We start from the raw sequence: 21549 nt of genomic DNA on the forward strand, positions 1-21549 counted from the left end.
GGAGTTGGAGACCTAAGGGTACAATTCTCCATACATGGGCATCTTCCCATTTTTCAGAAGGAGGACCCTAGGCAGGGAACAGTTTACCCAAGGTCAGTCAACTAACTGAACAGAGTGTATGGGCAGCTACATTAATTGGTCAATTTAGTTAGTTACAAGAAAAGAGAAGTCAAGTCCATGATAAGAATAATCCATCCACCAGACCAGTTACTTGACATCATGGCCGTCAAGAATTCTCCGTGTTGAATTTTTCACTTTCCAATAGACCATTTTAATGTTCATAGACATAGCCATTTGGGCCACTCCCTGGCTTATTTCTTGGTTTACCATTTATGCTGAGGTGCATGCTAGTGGACTCCAACAGCCCAAGGGAAACATAGGGAAGCATATCCCAGGTTTGCTGTCTACTTTACCACCACCATGCCACCCAGCCTCAACTCCCACTTGTAGTTGTTTCTTCTCAAGCCAGGCCAGTACACCAGCTGGAGGCACTGGGCCAGGAAAGGGAAGGAAGGGTTTAAAAACGCTTCCCAGGGTTGTCAGGCCAGAAATCATTCCAGTAATTGCTCTCCGAAGAAAACGTGGGGTGTTTTCTCATTGTTCTGCTAAGGAATTTGCTTGAAGAATCTCTGAGTACTCAGCTGTCCATTTATATACACTGACTGCTTCCTTCTATCCAGTTTCCTTACCTGCCCTAGACATTTCCTATTGGCCCTTCAGATGCACACCCAGTGAATCATTTGGAGAATATCTACCCAGTTCTCTCCTCACCTCTCGTAAATGATCATTTCTCCACCAGAAATTTTTACTTTAATTCTAATTATATTGTTATTAAAGTATACTCAATTAGAGGCCCAGGGAATCTTTGAATAACATGCTTTAGGTATCATTAAATTCCACATCCTGAAGATGAAATGCCTTTTGTATGATGGTGCAGATTTAATCATCCTTAGTTTGCATCTGAAAAAAATAATACTAATTTCAGATGAAGGGATGGGTTTTCCCAACGCTTCTTACTGAGAATGACAGGGGAACTCCCAGAGATATCCCAAAGGGGAGAGACTGGTCTAGGACCTGGGGGTTCCCAGGGTCTCAGCTTGAGGGAGCGAGCATCTTGTCCAACCTCCTCCTTCTATAAGTCAAAGCTCAGGGGACCTTGATCAAAGTTAACAGGTTGTGAGTGGAAAAATAAGCTTGAACCCACACCCACTGACTCCCAACTCAGTCCTCTTTACACTGAACCATACTGTCCAGAGTGTGGATGAATTTTAGCACTTCACTAAGAACCTCTTATCACACTCATGACTTTAGGTCACTGCTAAAAGCTAAAAGTTTTTATAATGTATTATTTCTCTTAATCAATTTGTACATGTGTATACATTACATCCATTTAGAAAACAATTTGTTTTGCAGGTTTGTGTCATAGAAGCAAAAAATTTTATGGTTCTGCAGTTAACTCAATAAATGCTAATTAAAGACTTACTCTGTAATGCTTAGGTCCCTTCCCTACTCAGCAAACACTAATGGCTCCCTATTACTTCTAGGGTCATTTCTTCTCACATTCTACTCCCCTCCATTATTTTGCTCAGTCACACTGACCTAGCTCTTTATACGTCTCCTTGCTTTATGCTGACTGTTACTCCTATCTAAAATGGTCTCCCTTCTCACCCCTGCCTTGATTTCCCCAGCTTCCTTCACCACCAGGCTTAAATCCCACCTTCTACACGAGACCTGTCCCAGATCTCCAGGAACTGGTGCCTTTCTCTCTCAGATTGTCTTCCATGTTTCTTGTAAGTTCCAAGATGTTTGTAAATCACCTCTCCCATTGGAATGTGAAAGGATTGAGGATGATTTTTGCCTTTTTTTGTTAGAAGAGACTAAAAGGAATTGCAGCTGGGCCTCCCAGGGGTTCGGGAAGCCACCCTTCCGTATGACCAGACTCTGCACAGTACCAGTCATATGGTGCTATACCAAGTTGAAATTAACTTACTTCTGAATAAGAGAAGAAGGCTTCATTGGCTCCTCATCGCCACTGACTTATATCCACTTAGCATCCCCCCACTCACCCCTCAGTTTCCCCAGAACAATTAGCGATTACAGTAATGCTTCCTTTCAGTCTAGTCTAATGCTTTCCCCAGTGAAGGGGAGAAAGCAAAAGGTATCTAATGTGCAAATATGACCAAGAGGTGGACCAGGTAGTTTTATTCTCATACAGAAAAGAGAATACCAAGTAAGGAAAAAAATCACAGAATGCTTAGAACAGAATCCAATAACATTATTACCAGCACATTCATTTGAGAGGCTAAAGTTAGAACTTTGGAGGGGACAGAAATAGTTTTAGAAAGAAAGGGAATTCTGTTTCATAGTCTGATCTTCTTTCCCCATGTCCCCTCTCTCCCTACTCCCTTTGTGCCAACTTCCCGCTTGTTTGGCTAATGCTGCAGTGACTGACTGCCCTGGTGGGCAGTGGTTGCCTTGATGGCCTCTTGGGACTTCATGACTTTCTGAAACTCACAAGAATACCTGGACTTGTCTATCTTGAGGCAGCTGCTCAGGGTCCTAATTGGAGAACTAGTTAGAGAACCCCATGAGAGAGAGGTAGGATCATTCTGGGCATAGGTTTGCCAAGGCAGGATGCCTGGACATGGCTCTGGAAAGTCCTCTAACCCCAAAACCAGAAAGGAAGAGGAACCCAGAGGGGTAGCTCGCCCCTTTAGCATATGCACAAAGCTTTGGGGCAGAAGCCAATTAAAATACTTTTTATCCCTACCTGATATCAGTGCTCATTCGGAGGGGGTAAAGAGGAGAGAAGAGTCCATAAATTTGAACGCTATCTCTCCAGTTCTTAACATAGTGCCTGGCACGTAGTAGGTATTTACTAAATCTTTATTATTAATTGATGATGTATCCTCCAAATAGAATGTAAGAGGTACCTAGTAGGGGGCTTAAAATTATTTGTTGAATCAAATTTCTTAGACTTTCCTTTCCATGGAGTTCCACATGTTATGGACCCTAAAAAACAGAAACTGATTAAACCTTTCCCCCCCCCACTTAGCAAATCACAAGAAAACCTTTTCTCTCTCTCTAATCCACTTTCCTGAGAATGATTCCCCACCCCACCCCAGCCCCTCTCCCAACTGTTTCTCTCTGAATCTCCCTTCTCCTCATTCTCCCACTCAGGTTCCCTTGTTCTCTGTACTTTATAGCATGTCTCTTCTGAAGGATTTTAAAGGTACCAGACTCTTATTAACAAAAAGGAAAACTCCCTTTAAGAAGCTTATATTCTCCTGGAAGGAAATGGTCTATGTACAGAGAAGTCCATACAAAGTATAGACAATGGAAATATAAAGTATTTGTGGGAGGACAGCCTTTAAGAATCAGGGCAACCAAGAAAGCCCTCATGGAGGAGGTGGTCCCCCGCTCAGTCTGGAATCTAGTGTTTCTAGGAGCTGAGAAGGAAGTACATTCCAGGAATGTACACAGCCTATGCAAAGATTCAGGGGCAAGAGATAGAGAGGTCCTTAGCACCTGGGAATTTCAGCAGCCCATGGCTACGGGTGGGAAATAGGGTCTCTCAGCAACCAAGATTTAAATGGGGTGAAGTGATGACAGAAAGGGGGAGGGGAGGATGAAGTATGTTCCCTTTTATATGAAAAGTGGAGCAAAAGAAGGTTCAGGCTTGGTCTGTAGTAAAGAGGCATTTCAATGTTAGCAGGAATGAGCTGGCTTCTATTAGCATATCTAAGGCTGCCTTGAAACATCTAGGGGTACGGAGGGATCCTCCAAAATTGCCTTATTCTGGGGAGGGAGTCAGGGAGGAAGGAGAGAGAAGTGACTGGGAGAATGCTGCTGGGTCCCAGGCAGAGGAGATAGGCAGGGTTGGGTAGGATAGACACCAAAAAGAGATCAAGATTACCATTGGGTGAAACATGTATATGCCTCCCTCGTGACAGAGTACTGTCTAGAGAGCAATCCCAAGGCCAGAAACCTTTTTCTGAAACACAGAGAATGAGAGAATGAAAGGGGGAGAGACAGATATATAGGGATAGAAATCAGGAAAGAAGGGAGACATAGAGGAAGAGAAAAAGAGAGAAAGAAGAGAGGGAGGGAAAGGAGAGAGAAAGAGAGAGAGAGACAGAGAGAGACAGAGACAGAGACAGAGAGACAGAGAGAGAGACAATGAGAGAGAGAGAGAGAGAGAAAGAGAGAGAGAGACCTGTGTGGAGACCATCTTTTTAATTCTCTTAGACAAAAAGTCCCAAGGCTCAGGGAGAGGGTGTGAGCTCAGGTGCACAGATGGCAGGGTGCCACTTCCCACCCAGAACCCAGGAAGTGACTGAGCAACCCCAAGGGTCCTCCTAGCTTCCTCTGCCACCTTTCCCCTCCTGGTCAGGCTCTGGAATTTCTTGTGCTTTTTTTATGTACATCTAACACGACAGTTGTCCCACCTGGATCTGGCCAATGAGCTCATTCTCACTGTGTCTGCCTAGAGCCCTGTCTGTGTCACTCTGACCTTGGGGGGAGCCCCCAGCAGCTGCAAGATTTCAGGGTCACAGTCCTTTAGAAGGAAACTTACCACTTTCTACTTGGCTGGCCCTTCACATGAGTGAGGCTGTCCCACAGCCTGCGTGGCAGGATTTGTGTCTGTCTGTGGCACCATTGTCAGAGCTTTTCTCCAGAAAGAGAACTGGTTGCTTGGGCCTTTCATTGTGGGTCCAGTGAGGCCAGGGCAGGCCGCTGGAGGGAGGCCTCCCTGGAGGAGGAGCCCTCTCCCTTCCTGGATCCCTAGGCAGGACAATTGGGCTATCCATCTTTTCAATGCCTATTGTGGCCCCCTGGGCCCGGAGCAAGGTTTGATTCACTGGAAAACCCTTCTTGTCAAAGAGAAGGCTGACAATGTGTCCTTCAGGGACTCAGTCTTAATCGCTGACTTTTTCTATCTGGGATATGAAGAGAATTCTGGACATCAAAAGGCCTGGGAGGACGTGGCTGTGGCCACTCTTTTCCTGGAAAGAATAGGAAAGCCACACTGAAAAATGAGCTCACTTACATGCAGGAACAAGGACTTGACTCGAGCCTCCAAGATGCTCCCCCCTTTCAATAGCAACCACCAAAAAGAACTCACAGAGGGAAAGGCTTCTCCATCACCAGGCCAGAATATGGAAATACAAGTGATGGCAATCAGGATGCTGGGCCAGGTGGAGCTGACTGACCACTGCTGGACTCTACGAGGACTCCCTCTGATCACGGAATCAGGGAACACACAGTATGGCCTTAGGGAGCCAGGGTGGGGGGCAGCCTGGGGGAGCCAGGATGGGGAGAGGCAGGGGGAGGGGTGCTCACTGAGAGACACCCTCCTTCACCTTTTAGTGGTCTAGCTTCCTCGAATTTGAGGTGTCCTTAGAACTCTCTACACATGGGGAAAGCGGCATCTTTCTGGCTCTTTCAATGATTCTACGGGGAAGGGGTGACACATGGAGATTTGTTAGTCTGGAGTACAAGGTCCTCTCATCCTCAAGCCCTGCGCCCTTTCTCAGGACTGTGTTCTCCTCTCCCTCTGATCCCCGCCCCAGAACCAAGCTCTGCCCACAGTATAACTTCATTCAATTCCTTTTTTCCTTCCCATTTTTTCAACATTCTCCTTCCTTGCCCTCCTTGAGGATGCCACGATGCAGCAGAAAGGCCACGGTCAGGAGCCCAAAGCCAGGGGTTCTGGTTCCACATCAGTCTAATTGCTAGGAAGCCCTGGTGTCACCACTTTGGAGCCAAAGGAGGATATTAACTCCTACAGTGCCTTTCCAGGAGAGGTGGGGAAAATCCCATTGACTTGGCACTTTAAGGGTTATAGAATGACCCCTTTGCCACATTCCGCTGTGGGCTTCACTCCTGACTCTGGACTTCCTCACCATTCATGCCAAAGAAGCCTCCTCACCCCAAGTTCACTCCACCTCTGAATTTCTCACACTGGAAGTCTGTCCTTCTGCCTTTGTCCACTCCCCCCGCCCCAGCCGCCCTTTCAGGAAAGTGGGGAGGGGGGCTGTGATGTCTTCATTCTATCCACCCTTCCCTCTTTCCCTCTGCTTTGCTCCACCGCTTCCTTCAAACCAGTCTTTTTCAGCTCCTTTGTATGTGTCTTCCCCCATCAAAATTTAAGCTCCTTAAGGAAAGAGGCTGTGTTTCTTTCTGCTTATATTTGTATTATCAGCCTTAACACAGAGTCTGGCACACAGAAGACACTTAACAGAGGTTTGCTGACTTGATCCAACCACAGTCCTCTGAAGTAGATAACAGATTATAGAACCCATTTCATAGGTAAAGAAATTGAGGCTGAGAGAAGTGTGAAGATGGACTGTAGGCTAGAACATAGGGTTAAATCCAAGAAGATTAAGTTTAATAGGTAGAAATATGACGTCTTACATTTGGATGTTTAAATGCACTTGTTTCACAAGTACAAAATGGGAGGGGTATTACTACATAGCCAATTATCTGAAGAAGATCTGGGGGGCTTAGTGGAGAACAAGCTCAGTGAGAGACCAGAGTAGCAATCCCAGATGACTTCCTTCAGCCCAGACACACACTCTTGGATCCAGGGATCCCATGGCTGTTCCATGAACAAGACTTTCCACCTCTGGGCATTCTCTCTGGCTATTCCCCATCCCTGGAAGGCTCTCCCTCTTCATCTCAGCATACTGGCTTCCATTGCATCCCAACTAAAACCCTGTCCTTCATGGAAAACCTTCCCCACCCCTTCCCTCCACTCATCATTTCCCATTTATTCTGTGGAGAGCTTGCTTTGTCTGTCTGTTCACATATTGCCTCCCCATTAGACTGAGATTCGTGGGGCAGGGACCCAACGTTGCCCTCCCTTTGCATCCTCAGTGCCTAGCACACAGTAGGTGCTTAGTAAATGTTTAATGATTTATTGATGATGTGATCTTAGGCAGCTCTAAAGGAGGGATCATGTTCAAGAATAAGGAGATAACAGCCCCCTCATCCCCTGCCTTGACCAGACTGAGTCTTAAAGATTATTTTCAATTATGGACATTTTGGAGATCCCTTCCAACTCTTAATTATGATCCTTTGAGTCGTTCTGTTTAGCTCAAATAGAAAGGAAGCATTTAGTAATCACCTTCTATGTGCTAAATGCTTGCCAGGCATGATCTCATTTGATCCTCACAGCAACCTTGGGAAGCAGATGCTATTATTATCCCCCATTCTACAATTAAGGGAAACTGAGGCAGGCAGACGTGACATGACTTGCCCAGGACCACTCAGCTAAAAAGTGTCTGAGGCAGGATTCAAAATCTTGTCTTCCTGACTTCAAAACTAATGCTGTCTCTACCTTGGTGCCACCTCTGTGTCCTCTTTCAGCTCAAGCCCCTAAGGATGAAAGCCTTCTCCTTCCCCTGGGCCAGTCGTCCCCACCACACCTGGGTCACCAAGCCCTTGTTGATTCCCCCTGGATTCCCCAAATGGATGTCTTTGAAAGTAGGGGTTGTATCAAGAGACAGATGGGCAAAGTACTTTGCAAATGTTCGAAGTATTAAGTAATTATGCTTCTGGTTTTACTATTATTATATAGTAATCAATTATCAATAAGCAATTATTTGCTATTGAATTACAAGGTTGGTTTTTATTACTTATAATAATCAACAAATTATGGCCAAATATTAATTAGTGCCTGTTAGCTTGACTTATTTTTGTCCTTCATATTAAGACACCACATACTCAAAACCCTGGAGTCAAAAGACCTGACTTCAAAGCCTGCCTCTCATGCCTATTAGCTGTTTGACCTTGTGCAAGTGCCTTATTAATGCCCCCAAGGCCTCAGTTTCCTCATCTGTAAAATGGAGGCAGGGTTGGAGTACAGAGTCCCTAAGGTTTCTTCCAGTTCCAGGTATATCCTCTTGTTAGACTCCAGAGTACCTAACAGGCTGCTGGGCACACTGTTATATTCTAAAAACTTATGTCCTCCCTCAGTAACCCATTCTTAATGCAAACTCCCTTAAGCCAGTGGAGACAAGGAGGTCGACAGAGATGGGGGCTCTGTTTATCCCTGCTGAAATATCCAACTCCCTAGAAAGCCAAATCTCATGACTGTGACAGCACAAGAGTAAGTGGTCTATGGCATCACCTTTCTCTTCACCTCAGAGACCTTTGACAAAACAAGCTCGCTGTGCCTAGGTTTCCCCAACTGTACAAGAAGAGGGTCGGACTAAATGGTTCCTTCCAGGTCAAAGTGACCTTCAAAAGACAAAATGTAAGTGGCTTGAGGAGCACCAACAATTCATTCAACCTTAAAGGTCTGGAGAGGGCTTTGACTCAACATAGACATGATCTTATCACCAAGTCCTGGGTCCAAAGGTGCCCTGTTGAGAGTGAAGCTTTCACTTTTAGTTGTTGATCTAAGGTGGGATGTGGAGGGAAGGCAGCTATCTGCCAAGCCAGGCACAGCGTCCCAGAGTTAGGAGAAACTTCCATGACCACCTGAAACAGCCAACATCAGGACAGGAATTGCCACTACAACGTCCAGTCGATCAATTAAATAAGTGACTGTTATGGGCTAGACAGTATGCTAGATGCTGGGGACAAGTAAGTACAAAGTATGAGACAATTCCGAGAGAGTGAGAGGGAGAGGGAGAGAGACAGACAGAGACAGAGAGACAAAGAGACAGAGAGAGACAGAGAGAGGAGTGGTGTGTGTGTGTGAGAGACAGAGAAACAGAGACAGAGACAGACAGAGAGAGAGAGAGGAGTGGTGTGTGTGTGTGTGTGTGTGTGTGTGAGAGAGAGAGAGAGAGACAGACAGACAGACAGGCAGGCAGGCAGAGAAAGAGAGAGAGAGACAGAGGCAGAGAAAGACACAGAGACAGAGACAGAGAGAGAGGGATGAAGGATAATGAAGTTGGGGGAAGGAAGGTATGAGCAGTGAGAGGGATGGAGAAAGCCTTCTCTCAGAGGACTGTGCCTAACCTTCTTCTTAAAGAAAGACAGATTGGATGAGGTGTGGGCAAGGATTAAGTGCATTCCGAGCCTGAAGAACAGCCCGAAGATGAGGTGTTGAGAGTAAGAAGCAGAGAGGAAGCCAGATTGACTGGATCACAGATTGAGGGAGGGGGATCTGTGTCCAGGGAAGCTGAAAAGACCAGGCGAGGTGGCTGGGAAGGACTTGACAAGCTCTTTCGACTTTGGTATGTTTCCCAGCCATCAGAAGCCCATGGAGCTAGTGGAATGGAGAGTCCCAGGCTCTGCCCTTGGGGATCCCTCTGGGGGCCATGTTGGGGATAAACTAGATTGGTCTGAGACTTTAGGCAGAGAGCCAAGTTAGGAGGTTGTTGCAGTAACATAGGCAAGAGATGATGAGGTCTGGAATGAAGGGAGGGTAGCTTCGTGAGGCTAGTTCATCCTTCTGTTCTCAAAGAGGACCTTGACGTCAAGGAGGTGACTTGCTCTAAGTGAGGTAGGGCTGTGCAAGGTCACCAGCCTCACTCTGTCCTCCACAGTTATCTGGCTCCAGTGGCCAGACATAGATTAGGATGACTGGAGAGGACAGAGAAGGGATTAGATGTGAAGGTAGAAATGACATGACGATAATAATATGCAGCATTTATATGTATATATACGTATATATATGTATATATATACGTGTATATTGCTTCAATGTTGCAAAGGGCTTTACAAAAATTATCAGATACAGCAATATATGATATCACACCAATCCTGGGAGGTAGGTGCTATGATGAACACCATTTTACAGAGAAGGAAACTGAGGCTGAGAAGTTAAGTGACTTGGCCAGGGTCTCCCAAGTAGTAAGTGCCTGAGGCTGGATTCTAACTCATTTTTCTGACCACATGTCCAGCACTATCCACTGTACCATCTGACTGGATGTAGTCAGTGAAGGAGAGTGAGGACTTGAGTATAATGTGGCATTATAAACGTGAAACAATGTTTGTTGTTGTTCAGTCATACCCAACTCTTTGTGACGCCATTTGGGATTTTCTTGGCAAAAATACTGGAGCAGTTGGCCATTTCCTTCTCCAGCTCATTCGATAGATGAGGAAATTGAGGCAAACAAAGTTAAGTGACTTGCCCAGGGTCACGTGGCTAGTGAGGCCAGATTTCAACTCAGGTCTTCCTGACTCCAGGCCCATCTCTCTACCCACTGTGCCATCTAGCTGCCCAGGGAGACACTGTTAAGGGTACAGAAAGAGGAAGATTTGGCAGTGGGAAGAGGGGTGGTTTGGGAAGCTTAGTTCTGGATATGTTGAGTCTGAGGTGTCAACAAGTCATGTAGTTTAGAATGACCACAAGGCAGGTGGGGGTCTGGGCTGAAGCTCTGTGCCATCAACGGACAAGCTGAATTTGGAATCTGGAAGCCATCTGCATAGAGATGACAGTTAATGATAATTAGCTGAAGAGATGAGCAGGAGAACCTTGAATGAGGGGAACCTGCCACCTCCCCAGGTAGCTCAGGTCTACTACACCCTAATGTCCAACCTGAAGCTGCCTCTTCACCCCTTCCCAGTCCCCAGTCCCTGTGGCTCCTGGGTAAATGAAGGTGGCCCGTAAGTGGACAGAGATACTATCCCGGACTTCAGTTGAGTCTCCTTATGCTCATCCAGGGGAGAGGCCCCAGCTGCAGGACCTGGTCTGGCCCGAGAGAGGCGTCCACATCTGCCCCTCCTGCACAGGCATCACAGCTCCTACTGGTAAGGACTCCCTGAGCCCTCCATATTCTCCTTAGAGATCAACACAGCAGATTATCCTAGAGAATTCACATTCTTACCACAAGCCCCGACCCCCATCTTGTCTTTCCAAATTGTAAAGGCCATTCACCAGCATTCAGAGAGCAGATACCAGCATTGTCTGAGTGGCCAGCCCTGAGGGTAAGAAACCCTCCTGGGTTTAACCTCCAAGTTTCTCTTCTTCAAGGAAACATGCTCTCCAGAGTCTTAGAATCTCTGACTTGGAGAGACTTGAAAGATTGTTTAGTCCAGTGAAGGAGTTTCTTTTATTGAGAGCTGTCCCTGAAGTGTTGGGAGACCTGGGGAGGGGTGAGGTATGCATCACAAAGCAGGATGGTCATCACTTACTGGCCATGTGGCAGAGCAGGACTCTGTTTAGGGAAGGTCCAAAGGATCCTTTTCAGCTCTGACAATCTGTGGCTCTGGGGCACAGATGGGGAAACTGAGGCTTGGAGGCAATGATCTCTCACCACCCTCAGAAAAATCACCAGTAAAATGGGAAAAAATAACACTTATAGTCCCTCCCTCACAAGGTTGGGGGAGGAGGTCCCAATCAATGGACAAGCTTTCATTTAGTGCTGATGAGAGTTTAAAAAGGGCCCTGCCCTCCACAACAGTAAAGTGCTTTCATCCATTTAAGGCTCTGGAGAGATAATGTGTGCAAAGCATTTTACAGATTTTACAAAAACAAACCCACGAATGTCTCATTGCTCAGTAGCACCTCTTTCCTGAAATAGCTTTCCTTCCCAACTCCATTCTTCCCAGGTCTGGACCCTTGAAGGAATGGGTACAGTCCCCGTCCGGGTACAAGGTAACTGAGAGTTGTGCTGCCTCCCCAACACCAGAATGTGCTCAACACAGGAATTCCCAGGAACAAGTGTCTTTGTGGGGCTGTGGGACTGGAGTCAGTTGATGGGGGCATCCCTGAACTTGTCTGGCTATAATGCGAAAGCTCTCAGCCAGTTTTATCATGAAAATAACCAAAGTCTGAGGGCTGTAGGCAGAGGGGGCAAGAACAAGCCAAAGTGCGCTCTCAGTGCCCTGTGCCTGGGTGAACAGTGGGCCGATCCACCTGATGTTTCCAATTTCCACTTTTTGTGCCGATGGTGGAGAGACCCAAAGGGGGCCAAATGGCCACTCCCAAGCCTCCATTGGTCACACACATTCACAATTCCAGCATCTCTTGCATGGCTCCCCAACCCTCTCATCCATTCTAGGGACAGGAATCACAACCAATAGTAAAACAACTGATCTATCTCACTCTCCCCCTTGAATCATAGAACATACAAGGTCAGAGCTGAGAGAACATGGAACATCACAGCTAGGTGTACCCTCAGAATGTAGAACCATCAGGGATGGAACCCTAGAACTGAGGTTAGAGTTGAAAGGTGCCCTTTGGTGATAGTGAAAGCTGAGAACTAGAAAAAGGTGGGAGTTTATCCATAGGAGGCTTATGTGAGTCCATGGAAAGAGCCTTGTTTTTAGAGTTAAAGCTGTTGGCTTGAAAGCCCTCGATAGGGCAAACTGCCCTCTGTACACCTTCACCTGACCTCTCCCACCCTCTTTTCCTGCTGACTCCCAGGCAGTTAATGATGCACCAGGAAGAATGATAGGCCAGGGCCCACATTGTTCCTATTATCTATGTCTACACTGTCAGAACAGCTGAAGGCTCCAGTTATTCAATGCCATTCAACAAACATTTATTGAACCCAGTGCATGTGCTAAACCTGGCCTGGGGGTTGGGGGGTGTAGGCATTGAACACACTGGGACAAAAAGAAAGCATCTCCTGCCTCCACTGGCTCTCATTCTACAAGTCTCAGGACTGGAGCTGTTCTGGGCTGGGTTCTGAAGATGTGTTCTTCATTTCCAGGGTTCTCCAGCTAAGACAGACCATCTTCCAGGGATGGCCCCAGTCCCTGGCTTTGCTAGGAAGTTCGCTGTATTAAAAAACTGCTCTAAGTAGGGAGACAGAATGGTTTGGTGGGAAAAAAGAGGAAGATGAAGGGTCTGAATGGTTTTTCAGAAGAAGAAATGCAGACTATTGACAAGAAATGCTCCAATCACGAATGCGAGAAATAACACTTAACAAGTTTATTTTTTAACCTAGCACTTAGGCCCTGTGCTGAGCATTTTATAATCATTCCCTCACTGGATCCTTACAACCACCCTTGGTAGATGGTGCTATTATCCCCATTTTACAAAGGAGGAAACTGAGGCAAACAGCAGTTAAGTGACTTTCTCAGGGTCACATGGCTAGGAAATGTTTTAGGCCACATTTGAACTTAAGTCTCCTTGACTCCAGGTCTGGTGCTGTATCCACTACACCATAGAGAAATGAATGAATGTCTAAACCACACTGAGGTTTCACCTTAGATCTGACAAATCAGCAAAGATGATAGAAGCTAGTAAGAGATAAAGGTCAAGGGCCTTTGGGAAGATGGACATGCTGATACCAGGCTCGTGTATCTGGGAATTGGTCCAATCATCATGAAAAGCAAGCAAATGGAAAACTATGAGAGGAAGTCAGTAAGCTATTTGTATCCTGTGACCCAAATATTCCAGTCATGGACAAACACCCCAAGGAGATAAATGACAGAAGAAAGGTCTCCTCTATACCAAAATGCCCACAGCCTCTCTTTGTGGCAGAAAAAACCTGGAAACTAAGTGAATGCCCAGAGATTGGGAAATGCCTGAACAAGCTGGGTTGGGGACTCACTGCTCTGGTGCCAAAAGAAATGAAAAGGAGTTCTGGGGAAATGACATTTATTCCAACTTACGCTAGTAAAGAAAGGAGAACTGGGAAAGTATGATCCCCAATGAGTACTGTGACACAATGAAGGGACTGAGGTTAACTGCACTGACTCTCAGTGCCTGTCCTTAGAAGGAGACAGGGACTGGACCTGGGATATCACTGGTTAAAGGGAACTCCCAGATGAGGAAAGTTCTTTCACCAACGCAGGGAAGAAGGAGGAAGGAAGGAAGGAAGGAAGGGAGGAAGGAAGGAAGGGAGGAAGGAAGGAAGGAAGGAAGGAAGGAAGGAAGGAAGGAAGGAAGGAAGGAAGAGAGGAAGGGAGGGAAGAAGGGAGAAGGGAGGGAGGGAGAGAGGGAGGAAAAGATTTTTTAAATGTTTACATTCTAAGTTTGGTCATTGACCAGGACCTAAGCATCTCTTTCCTTCCACAAGAACATGCATTCTCACAATTGTTGTCTGGGCTTAGGTTTCATAAGATCACCGATTCTGGCATTACAATGACCAGAGACACAGTCTAGTTCAACCTCCTCATTTTCCAGGTGAAGAAACTGAGGACCAGGGAAGATAAGCAACTTGTTCAAGGTCACAGAAGGAAAGAGTCAGGATTTGAACTCAGGACCTCTGACTTCAAGTCAATTTAAGATTTTCACTGAGCATCCCCAGGGACCAGAAGCTCAGTTTGGGCTCCCCAGAGGCAATCCATAGTTATACAATAACCCCTGTATCTTCAACTTCTGTGACAAATGGTGGTGGTCCATTTGCTTGAAGATGTCTAGGGAGGAGGGGAGAGTTCTAATGATCAGCCACTTAGCCTGAATCTGCTTCTGTGCACCCCTAGCTCCAACTCCAAGAGAGGAATCCCTCTTTTCTTTCTTCCTATAACTATGGGCTTAAAATTCCTTTTTGAAAAGGGTTTTTTTTTTTAACTTCTAAAGTATGTAGAGCTGAGGATTTCCATTTGTTCACAGCTCCTAAGATCATAGAGCTGGAGTTGGAAAGGGCCTAGATGCTAGTTAGTCCAACCCCCCAGTTTTACAAATAAGGAAACTGAGCCCCAGGGAAGGAAAAACTTGCCCGAGGTCTCCTGGGCATGATATCTCTTCAGTAGCTCAATAAGGGAAGGCTAAAGGGGGAAGCAGTTTGGTTTGAATGAGTTTGAGGCAAGGAGCTGTTTTCTGGGCAATCACTGACCTCAGCTACTGTAGGTGACTTCCATGGGTGCTGTGTGCTGGATGCAGTCCTTTCAACATATGAAACTGTTCTTGGTGATGAACCTCACCCTGCAGGACTGGAATATGCACACAGCGGGGTGACAGGGGGTGGTCGGGGGAAAGGGCTGACAGCATTTCTCTTTCCCTTCCCCATGCTGCTGTGGAAGGCCAAGAGGAGACCCCCTCACACACCAACCACAAGCTGGAACTTCCAATTCTGGAAGCCCCACAATGTGAGTTAAGAGCAGTTTACTTGGATGTATTCTGAGATCCTTGTCAGAGCCCAAGAATTCTCAGAGGTTGCTTGGAGGCAGTACAACCCACATGGGGATCACGTAGAGTCGAATTTGACTAAAATGACTGAATAACAACCATAGCAGAGAGTTGGTATAGTGGAGAGAGAAATGGACCACAGGCAGGAAGATCCAAGTGCAAATCCTACTTCAGACCCTTCCTAGATGGGTGACCCTGGACATATCACCTCCAGTTTCAGTTCAGTTCTCCGGAAAATGGGGATAATAATAGGACCTCCCACCAGGGTTTGTGGAAAGGATCAGTTGAGATAATACAAGTAAAGTGCTTTGGCAAACCTCGCTAAAGAAAAGTTAGCTAATTATTATTCTAAGTAAATCCCCAGAGTATGCGAGATTGTAAAAGAAAGTCCCCATTGAGGTCTTCTCCTCGTAGTCATTTGGTTTGGCCTTTTTTTGCTTTCTACCCTCAACCCCAGGCCAGGAATTGGAAGGGACTTTGGAGGTCATCCCGGTTTTACAGTAGAGATAATGAGCTCCCAACAGGTCACACAAATGGTATGTGGCAGGGTCAGGATCTGAGAACAATGCTTCTGACTCCAATGGTTTTAGTAGGCGCTTAATAAATGCTGATCTTCCTGGGACCTGGATTAGGACAAGAACATCCGGATTCAGCCCCTTGCCCCAATCTCTCCCTCTCCCAGCCCTGGTCAGGCTCAGGGTTCTCAGACATTGATTTCCTCCTATCACTCCCTTGGGAAGCACAAGTCCAGACTCCCCTCCTTGCCTTCCAAGTTCTTTTCAAGGTATATTCACTCCCTGGGTCCAGCCTTCTCTCTCCCTACAGCTCAGCTCACAGCCAGCCCCAGGCTGTAGTCCAGCTAATCTTCATTCCAGCCTCCAGCCTCTCCCCCCATTGGAATGCCTTCCCTGCTTCTTTCTAATGAGCCTTCAAGGCCCATCTCCCTTAAACTGTCCTCAAACTGTTTCACTTTACATGGATTTCTCTAGGTTAGTCATAGAAAAAGTGACAGGACAGGAGTTTAGAAAATAATTAATCCCCCCCTACTTCCTCCTCCCCTTCCCCCCACTATTTTACCAAGGAAGAAAGTGAAGTCCAAAGAGATGAATGACTTCTCCAAAGTCATAAATCTAATTATAAGCAGATTGCAGGATTCATTTCCCTCTAGCACCAACTCAGAAAACCTCTGCCCTGGGAGAAAGCCAAGAGGGCAATCGGTCCAATCTCAAACTATACCAGGATCCCTTCTATGTCATCCCTAAAAAGGCCACTGATTGTGAAAATGATAATTCATCAACACTTAGAAAAGAAAGTGGTGATTCCAGGGAGCTCCCATGGCTTCACTAAGAACTGGGTATGCCAAAATGACCTCACTTCCTTTTGGTCAAAATTCCTAGGATTCCCCTAGATTTTAGCAAGTTTTTGCCTGAGTATCTCCTCCTATTCCTCTGGAGAAAGTGGGGGCTCTAAGTTAGACAGGAGGAGACAGAAGTGGATTGGAAGGCAGGACTCAGGGTAGTGGTTAATGGTTCCAAATCAACATGGCAGGAGGTCTCCACTGGAGTGCCCTAGGGATCTATTCTCAGCCATGACCATTCAACAATTTTATTCCTGACATGGACAAAGGCATCGTTTAAATGCTCATCAAATTTGCCAATGATACAAAGTGGAAAGGCCAAGCTGACCTACTGGATGACAGAGAGAGGAACCAAAAGGGGCTTGGCAGGCCAGATTCCTGGGCTGGATCTAAGGAGATGAAAGTCCCTGAGTTTCAGTTGAGAGGGACTTCAGTGGACATCTCAACTAACCCAAATCTGAGAAAGAATTCTCACTGCTACACATCTAAGAAGTGGCCACTTTGCCTGTGCTCCCAGCCTTCAAACAGGGATGATCAGAAAGTCTGAAGTTTGGTGAGGAGGGAGGTGTATGGAGGCAGCAATTGGTTTGGGAAAGATGTGAGGATTTTAGGGAATTATGACCTCAGGGTGTGTGTTGTGTCCATAGCAGACACGGCAACCAAAAAGCTCATAAGATGTTGTGCTGTGTTAAGAGAAGTTGTTTCCAGGAGTAAAGAGGTGAATGTCTCTTTTCTTTGCCCAGGTTGGTGTCCCAGGAGGAGAAGGGATAGGACTCACTTAGCCTAGAGAAGACTGAGAGGAGAAGGGGATGATCATATCAGGACTGTCAGATGGAGGAGGGCTGGGGTCCATTCTGGCCCTGAAGGATAGAAGTATGATCAATCAATGGAACTGCAAAAAAGCAACTCAAAACAAACCTTCCCAAGCATTTGAAGTATTGGGGGTTGCAGTGGGCTGCCTCTGGAGGCACTTTTCCCAGATCTAGTTTTCTGCCACATTCGTAGGCCTTGTACCAGGCTCTCTGAAATGCATGTATCAAGGAATGTTTTAGAAGAGGTGTGTGCGAGTGTGTGCATACGTGCGTGCATACATGCATGTGTATGATAGTGTGTGTGTGCGCATGCATGTGTGTGCCTAGTGCATGTGTGTGAGTGTGCCTGTGTGTGTGCATGTGTGAGAGACAGAGGATTCCCTCCTAGACTAGGAGCCCCAGGGGCCAAGACTACCTACATTGAATTTCAATTTTGCCTTTTCCCCAGTACCTAGAAGCAAGTGCTTAATAAATGTGAATAAATGAATGAATTTCAGTCCAATCTAATTGGGACACTCCATTGCTCTTTTATAACCAGCCTTGTCAAGTGGCACTGGCCTAAATTGTCCTGGAATCATCTCATGTGTGTCCATGCTGTCTTTCTACTTCAGTCACAAGCTGCTTGGAGTCCTTCCTTCCTGGTTCCCCCCTCTACACCTCTCACACCCTTCCTGGTGCCTAGCATGGGCTGGGCACATAGCAGATGCTCAGTGAACGTGGGCTGGCTGACGATTCCCATCATCGTTGATTGCCTGATAACCCTGGGTCTCACAGTTCACACAGTACGTTTCTCAGGTCCCAAAATAACTCCACACAGCAGGCAATGAGCCAGCCCAGACATTCATTCTGACCAGTTCACCATACTCACCCAGGCCCTGGAGGCCTCTGGTGCCACACGACCACCAGGTAGGCATCTCTGGTGAGCAAGGAGCTGTTCACTAGGGGCATTAATCAGGGCTATGGAGACACTGCCTGGCACATGTATGTGGCTCCAATTTGTGCTGGTGCCCGAGGATTAGGAGGGCACAGAAAACCATGTTCCCTTTGCACTGATTTCCCTTTTCCAAGAACCTGTGGTTTCATCAGGCCAGGGTTCCCTGCATGGATGTTGACTACAACTCCTTCCTACTGCTCTGTTCACTTCTTAATGACCATCGTAGATGACATTTCTATAGTCCTTTAGAGCCTGCACATGCAGTGGGGGGCTGGCCAATGAGGGTGCAGACCTGGGAGAATGAGCCAGTATAGATGTGCTTGAAGCTGGCAGAGACCTGGTCTGGGCCCTGCCCAGCTCTAAGGTTGTTTCTGTCCACTCACTCCATGGTGAGGAAAGACCTTTGGTTGGACATTGAGCCAGAATTGAGGGTAAATTTTTAAAACCTGAAGAGAGAAACCAACTCTCCGAGTCTTCCTAGAAGCCACAGGGGTAGAAGATAAAGGGGGGTGGGTCTGGCCCTTCTCCATCCACCCCACTGGGCAATTCAGCAGCTTATGGCCAAGGCTGCATTTGGAGGGGGCTGACACTTGCCTGTGCCTTTGTTCCTTGTGAGAGACCAAAAAGGCAATAGAATCAATCAGTGCCCAGGGACTGAGCCTGTAGAGAGCCAGCCTACTTGGCCTAGCCTCGCAGAAAAGACACCAGGTCCTGCAGGTCAAGGAGTCAGGGATGGAAAGAATATTTTTAGAGTGTTCCTAGAATCTTTCATAGCATAACCCCGAGCGGGTGCTCGAAGACCCATGAACAAACTCCCACCACTGCTTTGGGACATTGGGCCCTATTGCTAGGAAGTTTGGGTCCACATTGAGCCAACTGTGTCTCTTTGAAATTTCTACCCATTGCTTCCCTCTAGGGGCAAATCCGTAGGATAAGGGATGAATGGATGAAAAGCAGCTGTTGTGAAAATGGTCTGGGGGGCTTTCGTGGATGGCAAACTCCATTTGAGTCAGTAGCATCATGGGGCAGCTAAAGAAGAGTTAATGAAGGTCTCAGGCTACACACAGGGGAACAGGGCCTCTCAAAAGGGAGGTAAGAGGCCCACTGATTTGTTTGATCTCATCTTATTGGGTTCAGGTCTGGCTGCCATGATTTAAGAAGGACAGATAGGGTGGAGAGCGTCCAGTGGGTAGCTGGAATGGTGATGGACTTGGAGTCCAGGTCATCACAAAGATCTCTGGAAGAAACTGAGGCTGGAAGATGCAATAGCTGTCTAGAAGCATTTGAAGGAGAGATAAGATTTGATCTGTGGGGCTTTGGGGGCTGTGAAGGGGACTGTATTAGAAAGAAGTTTCCTGTCAGATCCAAGACCACCAGTGTTGTAGTGAGCTGTGACTGAGAACCTTAAAGGTAGTAAACTGTTCTTCATCATTTGTTTCTTTAAGAGCTGGTCTTCTAGGAATGTCTCAGTCTTCCACTGACAGTTGCTATAGAAATGCTATCAGAGGCAGCATGGGGCAGGGGAGCCAGAAAGACTCGGACTCAAGGTCTACTTCTGACACATGTGGACAGTGTTATCCTGGGTAAGTCATTTGACTTCTCAAAGGCTAAGAAGCTAAGAAGGTGTTGGTCTACACTGGTGGAAGAATTATTCCCTGTTCACTGAGATGATGAACCTGGGACCAGGAAGGAGGATGGTGCCTTTGTCAGAAACAGGAAACAAGCTCTAAATCTCTCCTCCATTTCCCCTTGGCCCAGCTCTGATGGGACACTCTGAAGACAGTTGGAGAAAATGGTGCAAGGGAGCGGTTTCTTCCTCATCCTTGTTAGTGTGTGCTGATATGCGATTAGCAAGTTTGTTTATTCTCATCCTTGGGATGGGAATTGGGTACATGCTGTAGAGGCTTTTCGGGGAGGGGTACCTTGGTGGCCACATGGACCCAGAACTCTGTTATAGGTGAATAATTGAGGGATCCATGGGTGGATATAATGGATGAACAATTGAATGAGATGGCATTTATCAAAAGCTTACTATGTGAAATTCAAAAAATACGTATTTGCCAGCCTAGACTGTGGTAATGACAAGACTACAGATCCAGAGCTGAAAGGAACCTTAGAAACCAAGCTTTAGAGAGTGGATAGAGTGGAAACAAGTCTGGATTTGGATTCCTTCATTTTACAGATGAGGAAATGGAGGCCCAGCTTCAACAGAGTCTGAACCCAGGTCTTCATGAAGCCTTTTTCCTGACCCAGCCAGAACTCAGTTGTAGTTAGCATTAATGGGTGGGCACTTCAGGCTCCTGGCCCCCAGCCCTGCTGTAGGGGTGGGGTAGCTCCTGGGGAGGAATTCTCTGGTGTCTGCCTTGTATTCCAGTCTAGGGTGGATGGTTCTGTTCTGGAATCTACTCAACAAAAGGCAAACAGGGCTTGACAGGAAGCCTCCCTGGACAGGCTGCTGACTCCTGGGGCTTGTGGGTGACTCCTCATCCATTTGGCTATGAGTAACCGAGGGCCATATGTACCCAGACTTCGGAAATGAGTCCTGATGACCTGGAGTTCCTTACCCTGGTCCAGATCAGGGGTGGTTTTGTGGGTTGTTCTAAGTCAGTGCTGAAATCTCACTCCAAATAGACAAGAGCTCAGTGCTCAGAGCTACTCTGTGGTCCTTTGCTCGGTGACTCAACAATTCTGAGGACTCTGAATAGCCATGGCCTGAGTCACATCCCCTCCTTGTCAGGCCAGTGGAGCACTGTGACTCGCCAAGGAGACCCCACCAAGGCACAGCACAACATCCACGCATGGGCCAGAAGAGGGCCTGAGTGAGGACACACCCAGTGGAGGATGGGGTCCAAACCTTTCCAGGTGCATCTGGGAAGTCTCTGTGTCCACGTCCTTGGAGCATCCTAGACTGAAGGCTGGCAGTGACCTTAGAGATCACTTGATCCAACCCCTCATTTTACAAATAAGGGAAAATGAGGCTCAGGAAATGCCAGTGATAATGGTGTTGGCCCTTCCTTTTGCAGGATTCCCTCTGGAGAGAATGGGGAACTGGGAAGGCTCAGGGGCCTGCTGAAGGTTTGAACCCACCACACATCCAGGGTACTACGAGATACAAGACTCATCAGTCAAAGAGCAACTGGAAACTTCTCACTGTGTGTGGATCTGTTTCTCTTTTCTTTCTGTTTCTGTATCTTTCCTCTCTGTCTTTTTCTCTCTATTTCTGTGTCTCTGTCTCCCCTCTGTGTTTCTGGCTCTCTCCTCTCTGTTCATGTCTTCCTTTTTCTCTCTATCTGTGTCTCTGTCTTTCTCCTCTATGTCTGTTTCTCTGTGTCTCTGGCTCTTTCCTCTGTCTCTGTATATCTCCATCTCTGCTTCATGCTCATCTCTTAGTCTCTTTCTGTTTCTGTTTCTTTCTCTCAACGAACAGAGAGAAAAATCTGACTCCTCTGGCCAGCTTTGCTCT

The 21549-nt window shown here is 46.8% G+C and overlaps 1 long non-coding RNA gene across 1 annotated transcript; it reads right to left on the reverse strand.

Moving 5' to 3' along the window:
- Positions 1-751: 751 nt before the first annotated feature.
- LOC140524689 (uncharacterized) lies at positions 752-10998 on the reverse strand. Its single transcript, XR_011973799.1, has 3 exons — positions 10788-10998; positions 4577-5006; positions 752-960 (listed from the first exon to the last, which is right to left on the reverse strand). It is a non-coding gene; the product is annotated as an uncharacterized lncRNA (long non-coding RNA).
- Between the last annotated feature and the right edge of the window lie 10551 nt (positions 10999-21549).

This window comes from Notamacropus eugenii, chromosome 2 (assembly GCF_028372415.1).
Source record: "Notamacropus eugenii isolate mMacEug1 chromosome 2, mMacEug1.pri_v2, whole genome shotgun sequence".
In the NCBI taxonomy this organism is placed as follows: Eukaryota; Metazoa; Chordata; class Mammalia; order Diprotodontia; family Macropodidae; genus Notamacropus; species Notamacropus eugenii.